At 33.5% G+C, this 20,617-nt stretch overlaps 1 long non-coding RNA gene across 3 annotated transcripts in view; it reads right to left on the bottom strand.

The window, feature by feature from the left end:
- The window catches only part of LOC146997974 (uncharacterized), a 129,166-nt gene that overhangs the window by 63,179 nt on the left and 45,370 nt on the right, over nucleotides 1–20,617 (bottom strand). For 2 of the 3 annotated variants that reach the window (XR_015039977.1, XR_015039975.1), the window contains exon 3: nucleotides 4,283–4,365. The exons of the other annotated variant lie outside the window; for it this stretch is intronic. This is a non-coding gene — a long non-coding RNA (uncharacterized LOC146997974). The remainder of the gene's footprint in view (nucleotides 1–4,282; nucleotides 4,366–20,617) is intronic. 3 annotated transcript variants of the gene reach the window in all.

Below are 20,617 nucleotides of genomic sequence, written 5' to 3'. Positions count from 1 at the left end.
TGTTGTACCATGAAAGCATAGTAAATTCTTAAATTAATGTCTTTTTACAAATTTATTGTCTTTTTACAAAACTTTAAACGATATTAAAATGTTTATTAATTCAAAATAAAAAAAATTCTCAGAACTAACATTCGTTAACATTTTTTATATGTATACTGTATGTTGTCGCCAATAAAGTCTGCTTAGCGAGATTTGCGCCATCGAAACGGAAAAGTACCGCTTTTATTTCTTCATATTGTTTTAGCTATTTTTTCTCTATCGTTTATTTTAAATTTGTATTCCTTCTATTACATTTGAAAGGTAGTATATAACATAATATCACATACATATAAACACCGTGGATATTCGCTATTATGTATTATAAGGTATTTTTCTGGCTGAGCATGCCTTCGTAGTGTAGTGGTAAGCACGCTCGACGCGGATTTGAGAGGTCTATGATTCGAGCTCCGAGGAAGGCATTGCTCATCTTTCATGCTTCCAAACAACCTAATGTCTGTACAGTGGGGCCCGAATTAAAAGGCGGTGAATGATGATTCGTCACCACCAGGATTTGGCGATTGGGTCCCCTAAACCCCAGTCGCCCTTTAAAAGAGGGATATATAAGGTATTTCTTCCGCCTTCTAAGCATGGCCAAACTGTATTATTTTGCTTATTAAATTTGGCTTGCTTCTTTTTCTAGTTAAAACAATACGCTGAATGGCGATTATTGGAGGAGTTAAAGAAACAAGAATCTGTGTAATATTCATAAATTTACAGGACTGGTTTCGAAGGTTTAAATGTAGAACCTTTTTCTGTACCTTCTTTCACAGCTGCAGAAGTGCCAAATGCACTTCTGCAGCTGTGAATGCAAATGCATTGCTTCAGCTGCAGAAGAATATTCTGCATTTAAACCTTTGAAACAGTATGCCTGCAAATTTTGAATATTACGCTGATTCTTGTTGCTTTAACTCCTCCAATAATGGGCTTCTTTTGTAGTAAACCTTAGTTTAATTTTTACAATACAATTCCGAGTAAAAGCCATTCTATGAAATTTTCTTAAGAATCAGCATTTTAATTTTTTGAAACTGTATTACCCGTATAATAACTTCAATAGAATTTTGAAAGTTGCCGGTGAGGTGATTAGGAAAAAAGCAAATGAAGGTCGAATAATTTTGTTTCTGCGACTTATTAAAGGGGGAATACGATTTTCAGAAAACGAAAAGGCTATTAGAATACCAGAAAGGGCAAATACCAATGTGTTCAAAATCTTGCTAAGGAATACTACAAATATTTTATAATTGTAATTTCCACTATAAGGTAAAAAATTGCTAATTATAGAATTCCCATTTCAATTAATAATTAGTTTAAGAGAGAATGGGACCTCTGTCTGTGTGTCTTGACATTAGTTTTGCGCACAAAAAGCAAAATTATTAGTGTAGTGCAAATATTGGTAAGCTCACGCCATTTTAAAATAATTTTCATTTCTTGAACTAAAAATTACCCTCAGTACGAAGTGTCCTATTTCTTTTTCCACCAAAGACGTGTGTATGGACTAAGAATAAAGACAAATTGCCAATATAATATTTTAAATTATCATTCTCCATTTTAATTAAACGCTTTTCATGTTATTGTAAAAATCTCTGCACATTTTTTTTATTTACTCAATTAAAGTCAGTTGGAAATTATTATTAAAATATAAATTTTAGAAATGCGAAGAAAATATTTGGTTATTCTGCTTGAAAAAAGAAATATTCGGCACATCAATGAAGAAATTTAAAACTTATATACCTCGGTAATGTTGTTCTGAATGCGGATTAAGAAGTAAAAGGATTACTTACAAATAATTACATTAATTAAAAAATACGAAATGTTTGCTGATTTAACTCAAATGTCAGAATTCTGCCCAAATATTGACCTACCTCTTTAAAAGTTATATAAATTACTAGTTACAGCACTTTAATATTTTTTAATTCTAATGTGCGGCGCTTTCTGACGCAACGTTTGACCACCTTGGATTATGGACTCTAGTATTACCAAAATAGACCAATTCTTAATTCGAGCATTTCGTGCACAGTTAAGGCGTTTGAGAATACTTCCACTATTTAGTACAGTTTTATTAAAGAACATAAGTTAGAATAACTATATGAAATCTTTATTCAACAAGTTAGAGAATATTCTTAACTCGCATAAAACACAAATAGAATACAAATCGAAGTCAACAGTCTTTACAAACATTTAAATCAAAGTGTTGAAATTTCAAGATACTCACTTATAAGTTTTAAATATCTTCAGCTTCAGTGCAACTTACAAGATACTCATTTATAAATTTTAAATATCTTCAGCTTCAATGCAACTTACAAGATATTCATTTATAAGTTTTAAATATCTTCAGCTTCAATGCAGCTTACAAGATGCTCATTTATAAGTTTTAAATATCTTCAGGCTTCAATGCAGCTTACAAGATGCTCATTTATAAGTTTTAAATATCTTCAGGCTTCAATGCAACTTACAAGATACTCATTTATAAGTTTTAAATATCTTCAGGCTTCAGTGCAGCTTACAAGATACTCATTTATAAATTTTTAATATCTTGAGGATTACCTATTAGGCAATATCATCAGGAGTATATTCCATAAAAGAAGGTAACATGCTGAAAAAAATGAAGCACAAGTACAAGGTTAGCACAAAATCTTTTTAAGACTTCTGCCTCAGAACTCAAGCAGAATCCTCTCTCGCCAATATATCGTTTGGCGGTCGTTTGTTTTCTGATGTTGCCGAGTTTCACTATGCAAATGTGATACGAATTTATTCTAACATAGCTCATAACAATTATAAATAATATCATTTTGGGATCAAATTCAAGCATTTTATACTTTCTAATTATCTACAGAATACAGAAGTTTCCATTTAATTTGATAATATTTTTCTTCCTTATTGGTTATCACTAACCAACGAATTAAAGGAAATTTATTGAGTTGAATAACTTACTGATAATTCATTGCGAGTAACTCCTGAAGAAGATTTGGCTCACTTTGAGTACCTTGGGAAATCAATCAAGTGAAGCTTGAAGCTATAAGAAAAAAGAACTCTCGTATAATGCACCACTAAAGTCCCCAAAGGCTGTCTTGTCTCGAAATGCATTAAGCTTGTCGGCAAAGCTCTACAAAGCTATCTCAGATCCTCAATAACTTTGTTTCGAGGAACATAAGACTTTCTCTCAGTAAATAAGATTTATTCGAGAGTAGGATTACAGAACACCGAAATAAAATTCTTTTTAAACTTAAATAATAATAATTTGTTCTCTTCCATTTTATATATACTTGACTGATTAAAACAACTGTGCATTTTATACACATTTTTAAATATTGTTGTTTTCGATTTTCCAAATATTATGAATTTTGGAAAATGTTTTCATTATTTCTCCTCTTAAAACGTTCGGGTAGACTATAAATTCGCCATTAATCAGTGCTTTAATGGTAATCGAATGAAGATGTATTGCAAAACAATGAAAAGGTTACTTGCGTTGTTATTCCATAAATGTTAATCTTTTCTTCTTAATAAATACTGAAACATAAAAACATTTGTTAATAAAAGTAATTACTAGAAATATTTATTTTATCTTTCATAGTAGTTTGAGCCCACCAACGTCCGAGCGGTAAAGTCGCTGAACACTGACAGTTCGGTCCCAGGTTCGAATCCCACAAACGGGCTGGCAACATGGACGTTTTCGAGGTTTTTCCCACGTCATAATAGGGTTTCCGTAACATTCAACTACTCAGATTACCATAAATGAAACCACAACTTGTTGGCGATAAACGAAACAAAAACTTGTCGATAAATGAAACAACTTCGCGATAATACAAGGGTACCCTTCAATCTACTCTAACCTAAATATGGACCAAATTTCAATTAACACTGAGGAGCTAAAATTTTGAGAGACAATTTTTCAAAAAACTCCTCGCGCGTTTTTTACGAAACTTGAGCACTTTGGTATTATTTGAGTCGTAGAATGGAAATATGGAAAAATTTGGTGTGCCATTTCAGAAAATGTTCGATTTTGTGTTAAAATAACCTAGAATAGAAGAATGCTGTATATAAATCTAACATATATCCTAGGCTGCGCTTTTGAGATATGAAAATCGCAAGTTAAATTTTGTCAATCCACAGAGTAGAAAAGGAGATATTGAGCTCTTTCATTTTTTGTGCAGAGTGTACGTTTAAAAGAAATTGCTCTATTAAATATTATTTTACTCTTTTAATGCAAAATGAAAGAGGAAAAAATAAAAAGAAAGGAGGTACTTACGTATTATCCCGTCGTCTTGAAAGTTGACCACCATCGGACCATGAAAGCTTGCGGAGTAACCGCCAATGTTGCGCCAATCATTTCTGCGGAATTTTGAAGAAACTGTCTTATTTTTATTTAATAAGCAATCGCTACGCAGCATGCTTTGTTTGAATATATTTTCTAGGGGTTTGGTGTGGTTTTGTTTATTTGATTATGGTAAAGCGCTCGAGAGCTATCTGCCTAGATGGGAATGCCTTCATTGAGGGCTTTTTAAGGGGGTCTTATATACACGTTACACGTAGGAAAAACATGAAAAAACCCATGCAGCCATCCCCTTGGCCGGAATTCGAGCCCTCAACCGAGCTACCACTGTTCAGCAACTTTACCGCTCAGCCATTGACGGACCCAAAATGGTTAGGTTATTTTATTATTGCAGAGCATACGAAAGCTAGCTGCTTAAGGGAAATGATGCTTTCATGGAGGAGTTCCTAAGGAAAACTGGGTAACATTCGTGTTACACCCGGGAGAAAATCCCCGAAATGTAAAAAAAAAAAAAAAAAAAAAGAGAGAGAGAAGTTTCTAAATCATACTTTGAAGAATGACAGCATTCAAAATTAAATTGAAATTACAATAATCTCACATTAACAATAATTCTATTCTAGGCAAAGTGAAAGAAACACACAAGCATGCAGCATTGGATGGCATTTTATTAGACAACACTCAGAAAGAGATTTCAAAACATATCATGGGCCCATCAGAGGCCGAGCGGTAAAGACGTTGAACACTGGTAGTTCGGTCCGAGGTTCGAATCCCGCGAACGGGTTGGCTGCATCGGCGTTTTCATGGTTTACCCCATGTGTAACGTGTATACGAGCCAGTTTCCTTAGAAATTCCTCCACGAAGGCATTCCTCCCTTTAGGCAGATAGCCCTCGTGTGCTTTGCCGTAATTTAACAATCCATCAAAACACATCAACTGCATTTATTACTTCATTTTCATTTGACATCAGACTTACAGGCTGTATATTAAACTGTATATTGAAACTTCCAAAGGGAATATATTAACTTGCAATCAGATTATTTAAGTGGACTTCTGTAATTTGTACTTATACCTGAAGATATTTCAGCTCTTCAGGAATATTTTTTAATCCATGATGTACGCTCTTGCAAGGGCCAATCAGTTTCTGGCAAGAAGCCGTCCAGACGGGAAAGTGGTTAGTAACTCTGACTGTCGCACTCAGCCCACCAGCGTCCGAGCGGTAAAATCGCTGAACACTGGTAGTTCGGTCCGAGGTTCGAATCCCGCGAACGGGCTGGCTGCATGGGCGTTTTCGTGGTTTTCCCCATGTGTAACGTGTATACAAGCCAGTTTCCCTTAGAAAGTCCTCCACGTCTGTCCCTTCAAAGGAGGTAACGGTGGACGCCTATTAGGTACCTCCATAATAAAATGACGACCACTTCTGGCCTCAGTAGTGGCCAAAGCCTAGAAAGGCTAGTGCGTGCCATTAAAAAAAAAGTTTATAGCAACACTTTTCAAGTCGCTGAGCATTGGTGATTCTACCTGGGTTCGATTCCAAGCGAACGAGCTAGCTGGAGGGGCGCTATCTTCCATGTGTAAACAAACAAAAGTCAGTTTCCCTTAGAAAGTCCTTTACAAAGGTATTCCTCCCTTTAGCCAGATATTCCTCACATGCTTTGCCATAATCAAATAAACTAAATCAAATAAAATGATATCTTGAAAATGTACATGTTTGCAAGGAATGTTCTCCTCATCTTCTGTACAAATGTCTCCCCGTTCTTCCCGTCATGCAAACAACAAAATTTCTGACGAGTAATTTGAATATGTTGTCCACTATTATAGCTTTTCAACAAAACGCAGCTGTATTGATTTTTTATTATTATTATTTATTTTAATTTCTTAAGGCTTCACTCTTAATTTAAAAATACTATGGTCAAGTTGTTACTTTCGGTTGTAAATATCTTTCGATTCAAAAATTAAATGTAGTTTCATCAGTCGAAATACTAATTTTAAATAATACATTACGATCTTTAATAAACTGAATTCTATTCAGCATTTTTTGACGGACTATGCGACATTTTTGGCATTTCTTGACATTTTTAACGGGCACATATTTGTTAGGGCTTGCAAACCAGAATTTCTGAAATATTGAACATCTGTCGTTTAAATGAAATGAGGGCGAAAATGTAAGTGAAAGATACTATATAGAATAGTTGTTGCCAGTTTTATTATAATCCTTCAATCTTATTTTTGATGTAGATACAAAATACATAGAAAAGATAGTTTGACGGGGTAGGTAATTAAAAACGTTTTATTTGATATACTAGTGTAATAAACGCTTTTATTAATTATATTAATATAATAAAGGTAACTGAAATTTTTGAAAATGAATATATTCTCACATGGTCTCGTTTTTTGCATTCACAACAAACTTCCTGCTTAAGTTTTATAATGTGAAAAGATCTTAAATATTGGAACATCTTCCTGTTTTGTGTCGGATAAGTTTTATACAAATTAAAACACAAAAAACAATTAATTCTTTCAGATATTAATAAATAAATCAATAAATAAACTCTTTGCCTTCTGTTAGTATTTTGAATTTTACTTCATTCTTATAATAGTCTTTCACTTAAATAATTGATTTTCTTTCAGCCTGAAATAATTTTATACAGATATTAACAATAAGAGTTTTTTAATGAATACAACAATAGAGCTTTATAAATATAGTTATGAGTCATTAGCAGCTGCCGGATTACTTTTCTTCCTGTTTACTTTAGCTAGTGCTAAAAATAAATTTCCAAAGACTCGTTTCATTGTTATTCTAATCCAGACAACTGTTGTTTAACATTTTTATTAATTGTTATTTTTGCAAGTAAAGAAAATAATATAACTTCGTTTTCTAATATTTTGGGAACATAACACTAACACCAACTTTTTTTATATATATTTAGATAAAAAGGTAGTTGAGACAATTGCGTGCGTGTCGCTATTGCTAATGAACTGTTTATTGTCAGAAGGAAATTACTATTAAAGAAAATATATTGCTCTATTCTGCTGATTTCTTTTCCTCGCTGATTTAATTTTGTTTCGGACCAGAAGAAATTTACTAAGTTGCTGTATCAGTATTGATACAAATATTTTGTCTTTTTAGTTCATATTACATTGTTCCAAACCCAGCTTTGCAATATATCTTTGGATGGATCCAATTTATACCGAAATGTCGTATATGAACAAAGATAGCATACAAATGCATTTCAGAAGCGTTTCTGAGGAGAAAAAATATTAACTAAAACTTCTAAAAGCAATAAGGAAGTTACACAGAGAAACTAACTTACAGATATAAAATGTACAAGTAATAATAGAAAATCAAAAGAAATCTAAACGAAGGATAAATGTCAAAAAGAAGTCTAGAATTACTGAAGCATGTAATGAAAAGAAATAAAACGAAACGGGAATACTTGTAGAAATACTAGGAGGAAAAAGAAAGTTAAAACAGCTAATTAAAACTGAAAGAACAAAGATTTTAAATTAAAGATAATAAATTAATTTAGAAGACAGTTCTAAAACTAAACATCTCTAGAATCCTCTGCATTATTCTAAAAATGTATTTGAAGTGTTGAACAGTTTACTGTCTATTTGTACATCAACGAGTGTGCCTGTCATTAGTGAGAGGTTCTAGGTGCCATTCTATGAGAAAATTTCTATTGCATTTTCGATGACAATATCTTGGTGAATGGGATATGCAGTCTCATAATTTGTTCTCGACCATTAACACCTCAAGAGACCATTCGTATTTAAAATGCATAGATTTAAGATTGTTAGAATAATATCTGAAGTAAGGGATTTCAAATGATCTGAGCGTTTTTAAATGAAAGTAAAAAATTCTATTTTAAAGCATTTAAAGAATGTCTGGTCCGGTCCCTGTCTAACAACGATTGTCCTAAGTAGCTGTAACTGGCTCTGCGTGAAACTAACTGTTTATGCCTTCCGGTAGATTCGAGAAACGGAAGGTACTGGAAATTTCTCGTTAGCCGAAGTGAGGTGAGAGCATGAGCGCTTGGTTTCGTCTGTGCTCTGTCCAAAATCTCTGCTGAATATGTGTTTATAGCATGATTTTGACTTCATTCTCATCACTCATCATGCAAAGCAAGTGGTTGTAAATATTGTGTATAGTATAGTCTTCCAGTTTATAAAAAAAAATTTGCATGTTATGTATTATATTGTTACGAAATGTACAGGCGCGGTGAGATGGCTTCCCCGCAAAGTAGTTTTAGGGTTGCCATAAAATGGCAAGGGAAGGCAGGGTTGCCACCGTTGGCGAGAAATCGTCCGTTTGGCAATGAAATTGGCGATATACCATGAATGGATGGAGAATCTTCTGGAACGAATTCTTACCGGTTTAGCCCAGAATGTTCTCGAACACAAGCCAAAAGCTATATAAACCCTGCTGGTCTGCAGTCAGTTAGTGAGTGTGCCTCGCATAGAGTGCGAGATAGATAGTTACGAGTTACTTGGTGTCTCGTCTAGCAAGTCAGTCCGTGCCGAGTCGATCGAGTTGACAGCCGGGCAGCGAGTACTGAGTGGGTCGTCGAGTTCAACGAATGGTCTCGTAGATTATCGCAGTTAGTGCATTATCGAGAGAGCGTGTTGAGCTCCGGGAACGACTGAACCGAAGAGTCAGGAGCTGTGTTCTGCGTGTCGTCGAGTGCATCGCGAGTTGTAGCGTGGAGAGTCTCCTCGAGCGTACGTGGAGTTCCGAGAACGACCGAACAAAGTCGGGAGCTGTAGTCTGGTGCTTTGCAGTGAAGCTGTTTCGACCGTTATTGCCTGACAGTGTGAAGGCTATGTCGCTGATTGTTCCAGCATGTTTATTGTAGATCTTCGACGACTGTAAAAGTGTGTTGCGATACTTCATCAAGTGTCGTCGCTATTCACGCCAAATCTACGAACCCCGTACGAAAGTGAAGGAATAAAATAATGTAACAACTGGTGTCAAAAAAAGAAAAACGCAACAATATCTTATCTCCAGGACTCACTTAGGCATTTCTGTCTTTGCATCGCTACATGAAGCAACCAAATGAAGATAGCTGTTATACACCTTGCAGCTTTGAAAGCTAGATGCGGCGGCAACGTCATAAACGGAACGAGCGCTCAGCTTTTATTTCAGAATTGGTTTTGGAGATCACCGCGTGAGCGTCTCTTTTAAATGCGCTTTGTGTTTAACATTCTCACTAGTTTGAATGGGTAATTATTGATTGCGCTCTATCTTACTGACAGCTATAAGAGTACTTTTGTAGAAAATTCGAGAACTGTAAAGTGTTTCTTTTGGGAATATAAATTTTATCGAGCTATTATCAGTTCTGTGTGCATTCAATCCAGTACGAACTCGTACGCACGAAACAATATGAATGGAATTGTTTTAATGGAAATGAACCTAATTATATTGAGAAGTTGAGAGATGTTACGTCACTCCAGGTATAGAAATTTCAAATAATAACATTATTCAAGGCATTTGATTTTTATAACATAGTAAAGGAAATGGAAATATAAGTGATATGAACGCGTTAACAGGGAAAATTAGTGTATTAAGAAAGATACAGAATATCAGACACACATATTTGTTTTCCTACAGCTAAAGATCTAGTGATGCATAGATTAAATTGTGCTAATTCAAAAGCTATGTTTCATCAAGTGTGTTCTATATATGAAAAGTTATTTGATTATTATAAAGCGCCCTAGGGCCTAAGGGCAGGGATGTCTTCATGAGAACTTTCTAATGAAAATTGTCTCACTTTATACGAAAGAGTTTCTGATTAACAAAATGTACCTTGTTGTAAGATTTTTACTTCCTTTAACGAAGTAAAGAAGGTATTGTGATTACGAAAAATTTCGGGAAAGATGGTCGGTTCAAGTCTAGGCTTGTTGCAAGTGGATTTGGGAAAGAAGTAATTGACTTCGAAAAAAACATACAGTGTGGTTGTAAACAATGCAACATTAAGAATATTATTTGTAATATTACGTTAGAACAAGTTGCAAATGTTGCGGGTTGATATAAAAACTGCTTTTCTACACGGAAGTATGGAAAAGTACTCATGGCAGTTTCAGAAAGCTTTGATTATATAAAGACGATACTACACGAGTTAAAGAAGTCTCTTTACGGGCTAAAAAAAGTTCTTTTCAATTTTAATGATTGTTTCACAAAATTTCTAAATAGGAAAAGTTTCATTCAAAACAAATGTGATAGATGTGTGTTTAAAAAAAATTATTCGTCGATGGTTTGGGCAATATTTGTTTTCGATGGTATTTTGACTGGAAAGACATAGAAAAACTGCAAACATATTTACAAAAAAAATTTCAAATGAATATGAAATAAAAGTAAGAGAATATTTAAGTTATTTTGGTAGAATGCAAGTGGAAAGAAATGAAGAATCAATAGCATTAAAACAGTCATGATACTGACTAGATGTTTGTAAGAAATGTGGGATAACTGAATATAAAGATACAGGTACTTCGAAAGAATTGGAATAAACAGTGTCTAATGAAAGATGAGGAGTTAATTTCTAATTTCGCTCATAGAGAAGCAATTGGTAATCTGTTAATGTCTTCCTAACAAAACTCGTCCAGATTTAACTCTTGCTATTAGTCTTGAAAGTATATTACAAGGTCCATGATAGTTACTTTCGAAACGATATTAAACAGGCATTACGCCCCACATAGGGTTAAGTTGCACATAGGAAAATTTCCAGAAATGCGCAGTAATCCATTTTCGCTTCAAAAAAGTCGAAGAATTGTCTAAACTGGGCAGCTCCTTCAATTGCCGGTAACAAAGAGTAGTGCTTTGAAGCTTTGCTCTCTCAGTCAGTAATAGTATGAAACCGTGAATATTGAGAGTTATTAGTGCATTTTATGTACACTTAGTGCATTTCATGTACAACGGCAGAAAATGTAGGTTTTCTTATTTAAATCCCTGAGCATTGTTTTGGTATTTTAACAAGTATTTGTTTTAATTTAGAAGTCAAACAACAAAAATCAGAGTTATATTTTCACAGGACTAGTTTGGATGGTTTTACGAACCATCATCCTCAACTACAAAAGCGCAAATGAACGAGATATATAAGAAAGACTGGACACGAGTCAAGCTACTGGCGCCATCTGCTGATGAAACCAGAACTAAAACATAATTTCTTTACAGGCTGAAGGCAAAGATGGATTGGAATTAAGGTCGTTAACTACAACAGAAATATTTTTTGAATGTGAAATGCCTCTAGAAAATCCAATTCACCAATAGAAGATGTCTTTTGAATAATTTTGGCTGTCGAAAAATTGAAAGTGTGATTTTCGGGCCAACAATGCTGGGCAACAGAAGACCTCTGTGTTTCCTTTTTTCTAACATATGCCTCATGTTCCTTAACGAGAAATTTTAAGGCTGTCTTAGTTTGACCAATGTAAATTAAACCACACTGGCAAGGAATCCTGTAAATACCCCAGGAATTCATATCTGAAATAGGGTCCTTGAGTATAGAACTCGGAATTTTATTGATGGGAGAATAAACGAAACGAAAGTTAAATTTATGTAAAATACGTGCAATTTTATAGCTAATTGCCAGTGTGGTTTAATTTAAATTGGTTAAACTAAGAGAGCCTTAAAATTTCGCGTGAAGGAACATCAGGCACATGTTAGAATAAAGGAAACACATAAGTCTTCTGTTGCCCAGCATTGTTGGTCCGAAAATCACACTTTCAATTTTTCTGCAGCCAAAAAGTTTTTCTTATTCTATCTAATCACTATATCTTATCTCGTTCATTTGCACTTTTGCAGCTGAGGATGATGATTCGTAAAACCATCGAAATTAGTCCTGTGAAAATTTGAAAATATAACTCTGATTTTTGTTGTTTGACTTCCAAATTAATACTTGTTCGGCGTGTTATTGTATCTTAAGTATTTGTTTCTCTTTTAAACAATTAAACTAATTTAAGTTGATCCTTTTTATAAAATTTCATATCATTTACTGAATTTAAATTATTATTTATTAAATACGCAAACTTTTGATGCAGCAAAAAGTAGGAATTTATGAAACTGAAATGTAAAATGAAATTTAAAGAACACGTAAACATATTCACTCAATTATGAGAACTCTCCAGGTGATTGGGGCACACCTTTATGAGAAAACTTAATTTTTCCATTAAGTGACTCTTACTTTTCGTACTATAAATGCAGAAGACATTCATGTACGCTCCCTGCCCGAAGGCACAAACCTGTTTTTTTTCTTTCTCTCTTGATATTAGTTTTTTATGTGCATCTGCTATGTCGTAACAAATCGCTCAGAAATCAAGAAAAAGTTAAACACTTTTCAGGGTCTTAAACATCAAAGAACTGATTTAGAAAAGCCCTAGTTTAATGCTGATGAAGAATGTTTTTCGATGAGTTTTCTGCTTTTAACCTTTGGGCATTTCCTCTACACCTTTCTTTTCTTCACCCCACACCCAGCCCAGATTTGAAAATTAAGTTCTTCCTTCCCTCCCCACGCCTGTTAATTCCACAGAGGTAAGGAAGGTTGTGTAAAATGACAGTTATTTCTGTTTTCAAAAAGTAGAAGCTATAAGCGATCAGGATATGATGATGCATAAAAAAATTCGAATAAAATCCTTAATGTAGTTTCCAAACTGTTGCTTCTGGCGAAATAAAATAAGCGGGGAAATTGAAAGTACTCCAATTTCCTCTTTAGCTGACAAAATGTTTTTTAACTTTTGAAAATGAAATCTTTTCATTTGAATGAAAACTTTCAGTTCTAAATGTAACATTAAAGTATTTTTGTGTACAAAATAATGGGTTCTTATGACGCATAATATTAAGAAGTACACTGACGTGAAAATAGCTAGTCTCAAAAACAAAGTGTAATAAGTTTAACGATTTGAAAGCAGACATTTAAGAAATTATTTTCAGCTTATATTATTTGTTACTTATATGTTAAGGCAAACCCTGAATAGAAGTCACCAAATTTTCAGATTGAGCTATACTGTGGTAATCATTCGCAAAACAATTCTTCAGTTTTAACAAGAATTTCGCCATTTTGTGTGCATTCTTTTAGTCGTAGTCCGCAAAGTTATAATGATTTTTTAAGAAAATCATGATAATTTTTGTCTTAAAAACAACTTTAAAATATTGACTTACACGTCGAAGAGACTACAGTAATATTTCTCTAGGAAGAGTCTGAAGTAAAAATCATTGAAGGGAACAACTGCTCTGCATTCTTAAAAGAATCCTCCCGAAATTTCTGATAGAACAAAAGAGAGAAAACTCCGAACTTCCTCTGTAAAAGATCGACAAATTGCGCCAAAGTATTGCATTAATATGAAAATACCTGTTATTTTGTTTTATTTAATGATAACGTACTATTTTCTCATTATAGAGTATTTTTACGTTTTGCTCTTACATTCAATTGCCGATCTAAAGAGATGTAAAATTATTCTGGGAAGAGCGAAAATCATACTTAAATTAAGACTTAAAGAAAGAAAGACACTTCTTATGATTATTTGGTAGTATTAATCTTATTTAACCTCATCTAATCACTAAACTACAAGGTGGACTTTGCTGCTGTTGGTAATTTGTCGCTTGTACAGAAATAAACTAGCTTTTATGGTGAAGAATATATGTAAAAAAATTAAAATCAATTAACATATTTAGAGGATTGATTAGTTCATTACGGAATAAAAAGAAGCGCAATTTAAAACCCACTTGCATCTGTTTAGAAGTACTGGAATTTTGCCGAACACTAAAGGGCGTAAAAAATCCCCATTCGATGAAGTTGTGCTTCTTAAACTGTAGAGATATTAGGTATTTTTTGAAAGCAGGCAAGATGAAAAATTAGCAAACGCCTTCACCGGGAATCGAACCACGGACCTGTGGAATACCGTCCCAGCGTGCAGAACCACTACACCACGAAGGCACGCTAGGGAAGCAGGAGAAATACCTTATATACTCCCCTTTTTAACGGGCGACTGGGGTTTTTCTGGGACTCAATCGCCAAATCCTGGGTGTGGAGAATCCTCATCCAACACCCTTTTAGTTCAGGCGCCACTGTAGAGACATTAGGATTTTTTGGAAATGAAAAATTAGCAACCGCCTTCGCCAGGAATCGAACCACGGACCTCTGAAATACCGGCTCAGTGTGCTGACCCACTACACCACGAAGGCACTGTAGGGAAGCGGCAGAAATATCTTATAAAATGACCAAATTTTATGGAAATGCAAATGTGAAAACCTGTAATCAAAACATTAGAATGCGAGTCAGAATCTGGTTTAAAAGCAGATATAACTTGTTTAAAATAGTTTTCCACTTTATATATTGTTGGGCAACGGAAAATACGCAAGAAAACGTCTACGTTATAAAGAACTTGGATTATCTCCAAACATAAGTATTGAGAATACTTCGAAGATGGGTGAATGTCTTCTGTAAAAAAGGAATGTAAAAAAAAAGGCAGATTTGGATGACTCGTTGAAATAAACTTTGAAATCGCAGCAACCTCTGCTAGAAATACCTCATTACATTTTGGAAATATTACACTGTCCGAAATGCTATTGAAAATGTCTAACACTGATGGAACGAAGTCAGTGAAAATAACATGAAAAGCATGTGGAAATACGTTTTTCGTTATAGCTCTAATGATTTTTGCGGCTTTGATTTTGAAATGGATATAATATCATCAAAGTCATAAAACTTGGACTTCATTTAGGCTTTCACGCTGCCAGTGTTATCGACTGTATTCTAACGAAATCTCGGCATCTTGACGACGAATCAGAATGATGACGAGAAATCAGATGACGAATCATCAGCACAGAAGAAGAACGGGCTTATGAAGGACAAAGTGAAATTGAAAAAAATATGAAAACGGAAAAAAACTTCACATTAATTCATCCCGGAGCCATGTCTCATATTATAGTTATTCAATACCATTGGAACAGCATGTGAATTGATTGAAGAGAATGAAAAAAGAGTCTTAAAACAAGGCGAAAATTAGAAAATGCAACTCTTTGTCATAACATGATGAACGAAGAAAGAAGAAAAAACATTGGTGCAAAAAGATTTTATTTTCTAGTTAAAAAACAATGTTTTTCGTTTTGATTTTGTAAACAATCAATAACAGTTTTCTGTTAGGTATTGTGCTTTTTACCCTTTTATTAGTTTCCATTAATTTTAGATATATGTGTAAATATTTTTGTTTTAACAAAATTTGAGAAGAAGGAGTTACTAATTTCCCATAGAAATAATGTTTCATTCAGTGTGGATTTATTTATTTCGGTACTTCAGTGGGAAATATACAGGGTGTATCAGTACTGCGGTGACAAACTTGCAGGAGGGTGATGGGAAATCACATAGGAATGCATGGTCGGAAAAGCTTTCCTGGCGAGATAGTGACGACACAAAAGCCAAGAAAGGACACGAATGGAAGAAAACACGTTTATTATTCTGAGTACAACAAAAATAAAGAAAAAACAACATAAAGATAACGATCATCATCAAAGAAGGTGTCTGAAATTACGACTTGGACTGTGATACAGGCATCATGCATTTTGCATGCGATCTTCCGTTTGTGATGCAGATCTTCCACGAGGCAGAGAAGTGCCTGCATCACGACCCGGGATTTTCGAAAACTGTCTTTAATGACGATCGTTGATTGTTTTTGTTCTTATTTGTAGGTTTCTGCTGTACTTAACATAATAAAAGATGTTTTGTCTCACTGTTTGTGTCCTTCCTTTTTTCCCTTTTGTGTCGTCACTACCGTGCCAGGAAAGTGTTTCCGACCATGCATTGCTATGTGATTTCCCATCGCATAGATGTACTCTATCTCTCCTGAAAGTATGTCACCGCTGCACTGATACGCCCTGTATACTATATATACATATATAATATTACTCATCTAGAAATACATAACAGTGAAAATTTAAGCTTTTTAATATTCTATAGAAGAACAGTTATGAAACCATACAAAATAACGAGATGTGGCAGTACAATGCTCTTCGGCAGCTTTCTAAATTTAAAAAATCTGATGTGTACACCACATGACTTCCTTGTACAGAATATTAAATTATACGCACTTTTTTTTGTATTTTATTTAAACTTATTAGATTGAATTAAACCTACTTCGCCGACAGCGCATAAACCACAATAGAATAAATGCATTCCTTAAAATTCACTTTGTTTACCATAGCGACACTCTGGCGCTAGGTTTATTTAACAGCATTATATTTCATTCATATTATAACTCACAATGCACAAAATGTATATCATTTAAAGAATTATCTAATCGTTGCCAGTTCTATTCAAATACTATAATAAAGCTAGAACTATGTATAAAAGAAATTAAGCAAATAAAACAAAAAAGAAACAATTTGTCACAGACGATTGAGTATTTCTCATTTAATTAATTCAGTTCTTACTTCGGTTCTTACTTATAATAATAATTAATTCAGTTCTTACTTATAATAAAGCTAGAACTATGTATAAAAGAAATTAAGCAAATAAAACAAAAATGAAACAATTTGTCACAGACGATTGAGTATTTCTCATTTAATTAATTCAGTTCTTACTTCGCGAGAAGGCAAAAATACATAAAAACTCAAAATATCTATATTAAAAATTACGAAGTAAATCTCAAACGCTTATTTCCTCGAAAAAATTCCAGAAACAATTAAGCATGATTTAATTGGCAATAATAAATGAAAGCGTTATCTTTGTTGTTGCGAAGCTAAGTTTCTCTAGATTGGCAACAAATCCACTAGTCTCCTGTTTCAAATGTAAACAAACATCAATGGCCGCCATTAAAAACAGGCTTAGCGGCAATTAAACAATAAAATTGCTGATAATTCTAAAAATATTGCACGCAGATTTACTAAAGGCATAAAATCCTTAACCGGAAGATAAAAACTATATAATTCAATCATTTTTAAAGAAAAAAATGTACAATTTACAAACATATAAGAGTAAAGAAACTGAGATCACTGAGCCGGGTAATAGAGTGGATATATATATATAAATATATTTATATACGTTTGGTGCGGCCTTTTGCAACCAAAATACGAGGTGCACATCTACATGTTATAGCAGTCCTATATACAAAATTTCAACGTTCTGAGGCTACTCGTTTTTGAGTTATGCGAGATACGTACGTACGCACGAACGTACACGTACATACGCACGTACGTACATACGTTCGTACAGACGCCACGAAAAATTATCTTCAGAATTAAATTTAAAGCAGTTTTATAATTTTTTTGAAGGAAAAGAGTATTTTATTCTGTCCTTACGTACAGATATCACGCAAAATCATCGTTAACTTGCATTCGATAGCGGTCAAAATGGATATTTTCGTTGAAATATGCTGCCTGAAACTTTTCGCGATTACAATACTTCCTTTTTACTTCGTACAAGGAAGTAAAAACGTAGTTTCGAAAATTTGCTAGTCGTCACGCTGATCAATGCACGCAACGAAATATAAAAGGATAAATGAAACTCGAAAGATACTTATTTTGGCTGTTAGTACTAAACTATTTAAAATTCAAAAATATTGGAAATTTAATCTTAGAAAAGTTAGGCCAGAGTACAAGAAATCTTGGAATTCGTATAACTCAATATAGAACTATGTCTCATATTATAGTTATTTTTGCTCAATAGATGTAGTACACAATTTATGCGATAACACATATACTGAGTATGGACTCAATATATAATACAGATAGAGTACAATTCACATAGTTGGAGACATCATCATTCTTCTAAGAGATTTAGCTGGTATTGTCTTGTGTCTCCACATATACACTACCAGAACTAACTTGCAGGATTCGGGGCGCGTGCCACGGGCATTTGATTTCAAATATCCAATTATATCATATTGTACAAATATATATTGCATATATTGTAGTTAAATCATATTACCTTGTAAGGCGTTGTTGCTTTTGTACTTCTGGGCATTATTTTCTATCAACCAGTTTCAGGTGACGAAATACTCAAAATAGTACTTAACAAAACATATTTCGTAGTTGTTTGTGAAACATATAGTTTACAATACGGTTACAAGTCACTTTATAGAAAACTTACACTTTACAAATTTAACTAAAAATACATTGCGAGAAACTATGTTACACAAGAAAAGAAGGTGATATTTCTAGAAAGCATAGAAAAAGCTAGTGAATAATAAGTCCAGACTATAGATGTTATCCGTATTTAAAAATATTACACAGTGAGGCAAAGTTGAGTATCCTGTTCAACTACTTTATTGATAATCGTGATGTGCCTAACCTTTCGCGTTTCTTATCAGAAAACTGCAGTAAGCTTATGCCTTAGTATAGTGGAACCTCTTAACATAAAGGTTTCTCAGTTCGCGAATAAATTGCGAAAAACGCCTTGAGTGACGAATGATGTCTCAAATTACGAAACCCCCAAAAACAACAATAAATTATTTTCAAAGTAACATTAATCTGAATCTCTGCAGACATCATTTTAATATTTTCCATTGATTAAATCTCATTAAAAAGCCTGGAAACAAGTGAATATAGGACTAGGATTACAGTCTGGAAGAAACTGTGCCAGATTGTTTCGCAGGCACAAATTTTGAGTGTATTGGCAGTGAGGATGGTTTTGTTCGCTGCGATATTCTGTCTGCAAATAAAACCTTGTGATTGGAATTTCACAGTGAAGACTTGGAGAAGTTCTAAAAAAACCATAAAAATGAACTCAGTGAGAAAGAAATGGAACAACTCTAGATGCAGCAATAGACAGTGATTCTGGAGAAAATGTCTTCAGAGAAAGAGAAAGGAAAAGAAGATGATTCTAATTCTTCGATGAGCGAAATTTGTTCAAAATGGTGGTAAATGCAAATTTCATGTGACACTATGACTTGATAAAGTAGTAGCAATTTGTAGCATAAACATTTCGACTTCCAGTGTCATTTTCCGTTTTGAAACATTTTAAGAAGTAGAGAACAATAATCATAACAGAGTTTTCGGTGAAATGGATTTTTAATAAATTTCAAGCAGAATGCGAAGGCGATAAGATACAAAGAAGAAATAAAAGATGCCTTAAACAATTACCTGATATTTTTGCGGAAGGGAACTCCTCCAAACATGAACTCTTTTCTCTTTTTCATAACTTTCTCCTTTGGCCGTTAATTTTTCTTATACAGGTATCGTAAAATAAAATTAAGTTTTCTTTGGTCTAGTTTAACTATTTTTTTTTTCATTTCATATTAAGCCAAAAGTTTATCGTCGTTTCCTTAAAACCATATGATAAGAGATTGATACTGATTTTTACTTCCTTGTACGAAGTAAAAAGGAAGTATTGTAATAGCGAAAAGTTTCAGGCAGCATATTTCAACGAAAATATACATTTTGACCGCTATCGAATGCAATTTAACGATGTTTTTGCGTGATATCTGTAGGTAAGGACAGAATAAAATACTCTTTTCCTTAAAAAATATTATAAAACTGCTTTAAAATTAATTCTGAAGAGAATTTTTCGTGGCGTCTGTACGAACGTATGTACGTACGTGCGTACGTACGTATCTCGCATAACTCAAAAATGAGTAGCCTCAGAACGTTGAAATTTTGTATATAGGACTGCTATAACATGTAGATGTGCACCTCGTATTTTGGTTGCAATCGGCCGCACCAAACGTATATAAATATGTTTATATATATATCCACTCTGTTACCCGGCTCAGTGATCTCAGTTTCTTTACTCTTATATGTTTGTAAATTGTACATTTTTTGCTTTAAAAATGATTGTATTATGTTGTTTTTATCTTCCGGTTAAGGTTTTTATGCCTTTAGTAAATCTGTATGCAATATTTTGAGAATTATCAACAATTTTAAAGTTGTCTAAGTGCCGCTAAGCCTTTTTTATATGGTGGCCATTGATGTTTACGTTTGAAACAGAGAGACTAGTGAATTTGCTGCCAATCTAGAGAAACTTAGATTCGCAACAACAAAGATAATGCATTCCTTTATTATTGCCAATTAAATCATGCTTAATTCTTTCTGGAATTTTTTCGAGGAAATAAGTGTTTGAGATTTACTTCGTAATTTTTAATATAGATAATTTGAGTTTTTATGCATTTTTGCCTTCTCGCGAAGTGAGAACTGAATTAATTAAATGAGAAATATTCAATCGTCTGTGAAAAACTGCTTCTTTTTTGTTTTGTTTACTTAATTTCTTTTATACATCATTCCAGCTTTATTATAGTATTTGAATAGAACATGTAGCAACGATTAGACAATTCTATTCTTTAAATGATATAAATTTTGTGCATTATGAGTTATAATATGAACGAAATATATAAG

Source organism: Stegodyphus dumicola, chromosome 3, assembly GCF_044657685.1.
Source record: "Stegodyphus dumicola isolate Sdum_Otavi_A_Nest chromosome 3, ASM4465768v1".
NCBI lineage: Eukaryota > Metazoa > Arthropoda > Arachnida > Araneae > Eresidae > Stegodyphus > Stegodyphus dumicola.
This window is presented reverse-complemented; position numbering and strand designations above follow the sequence as displayed.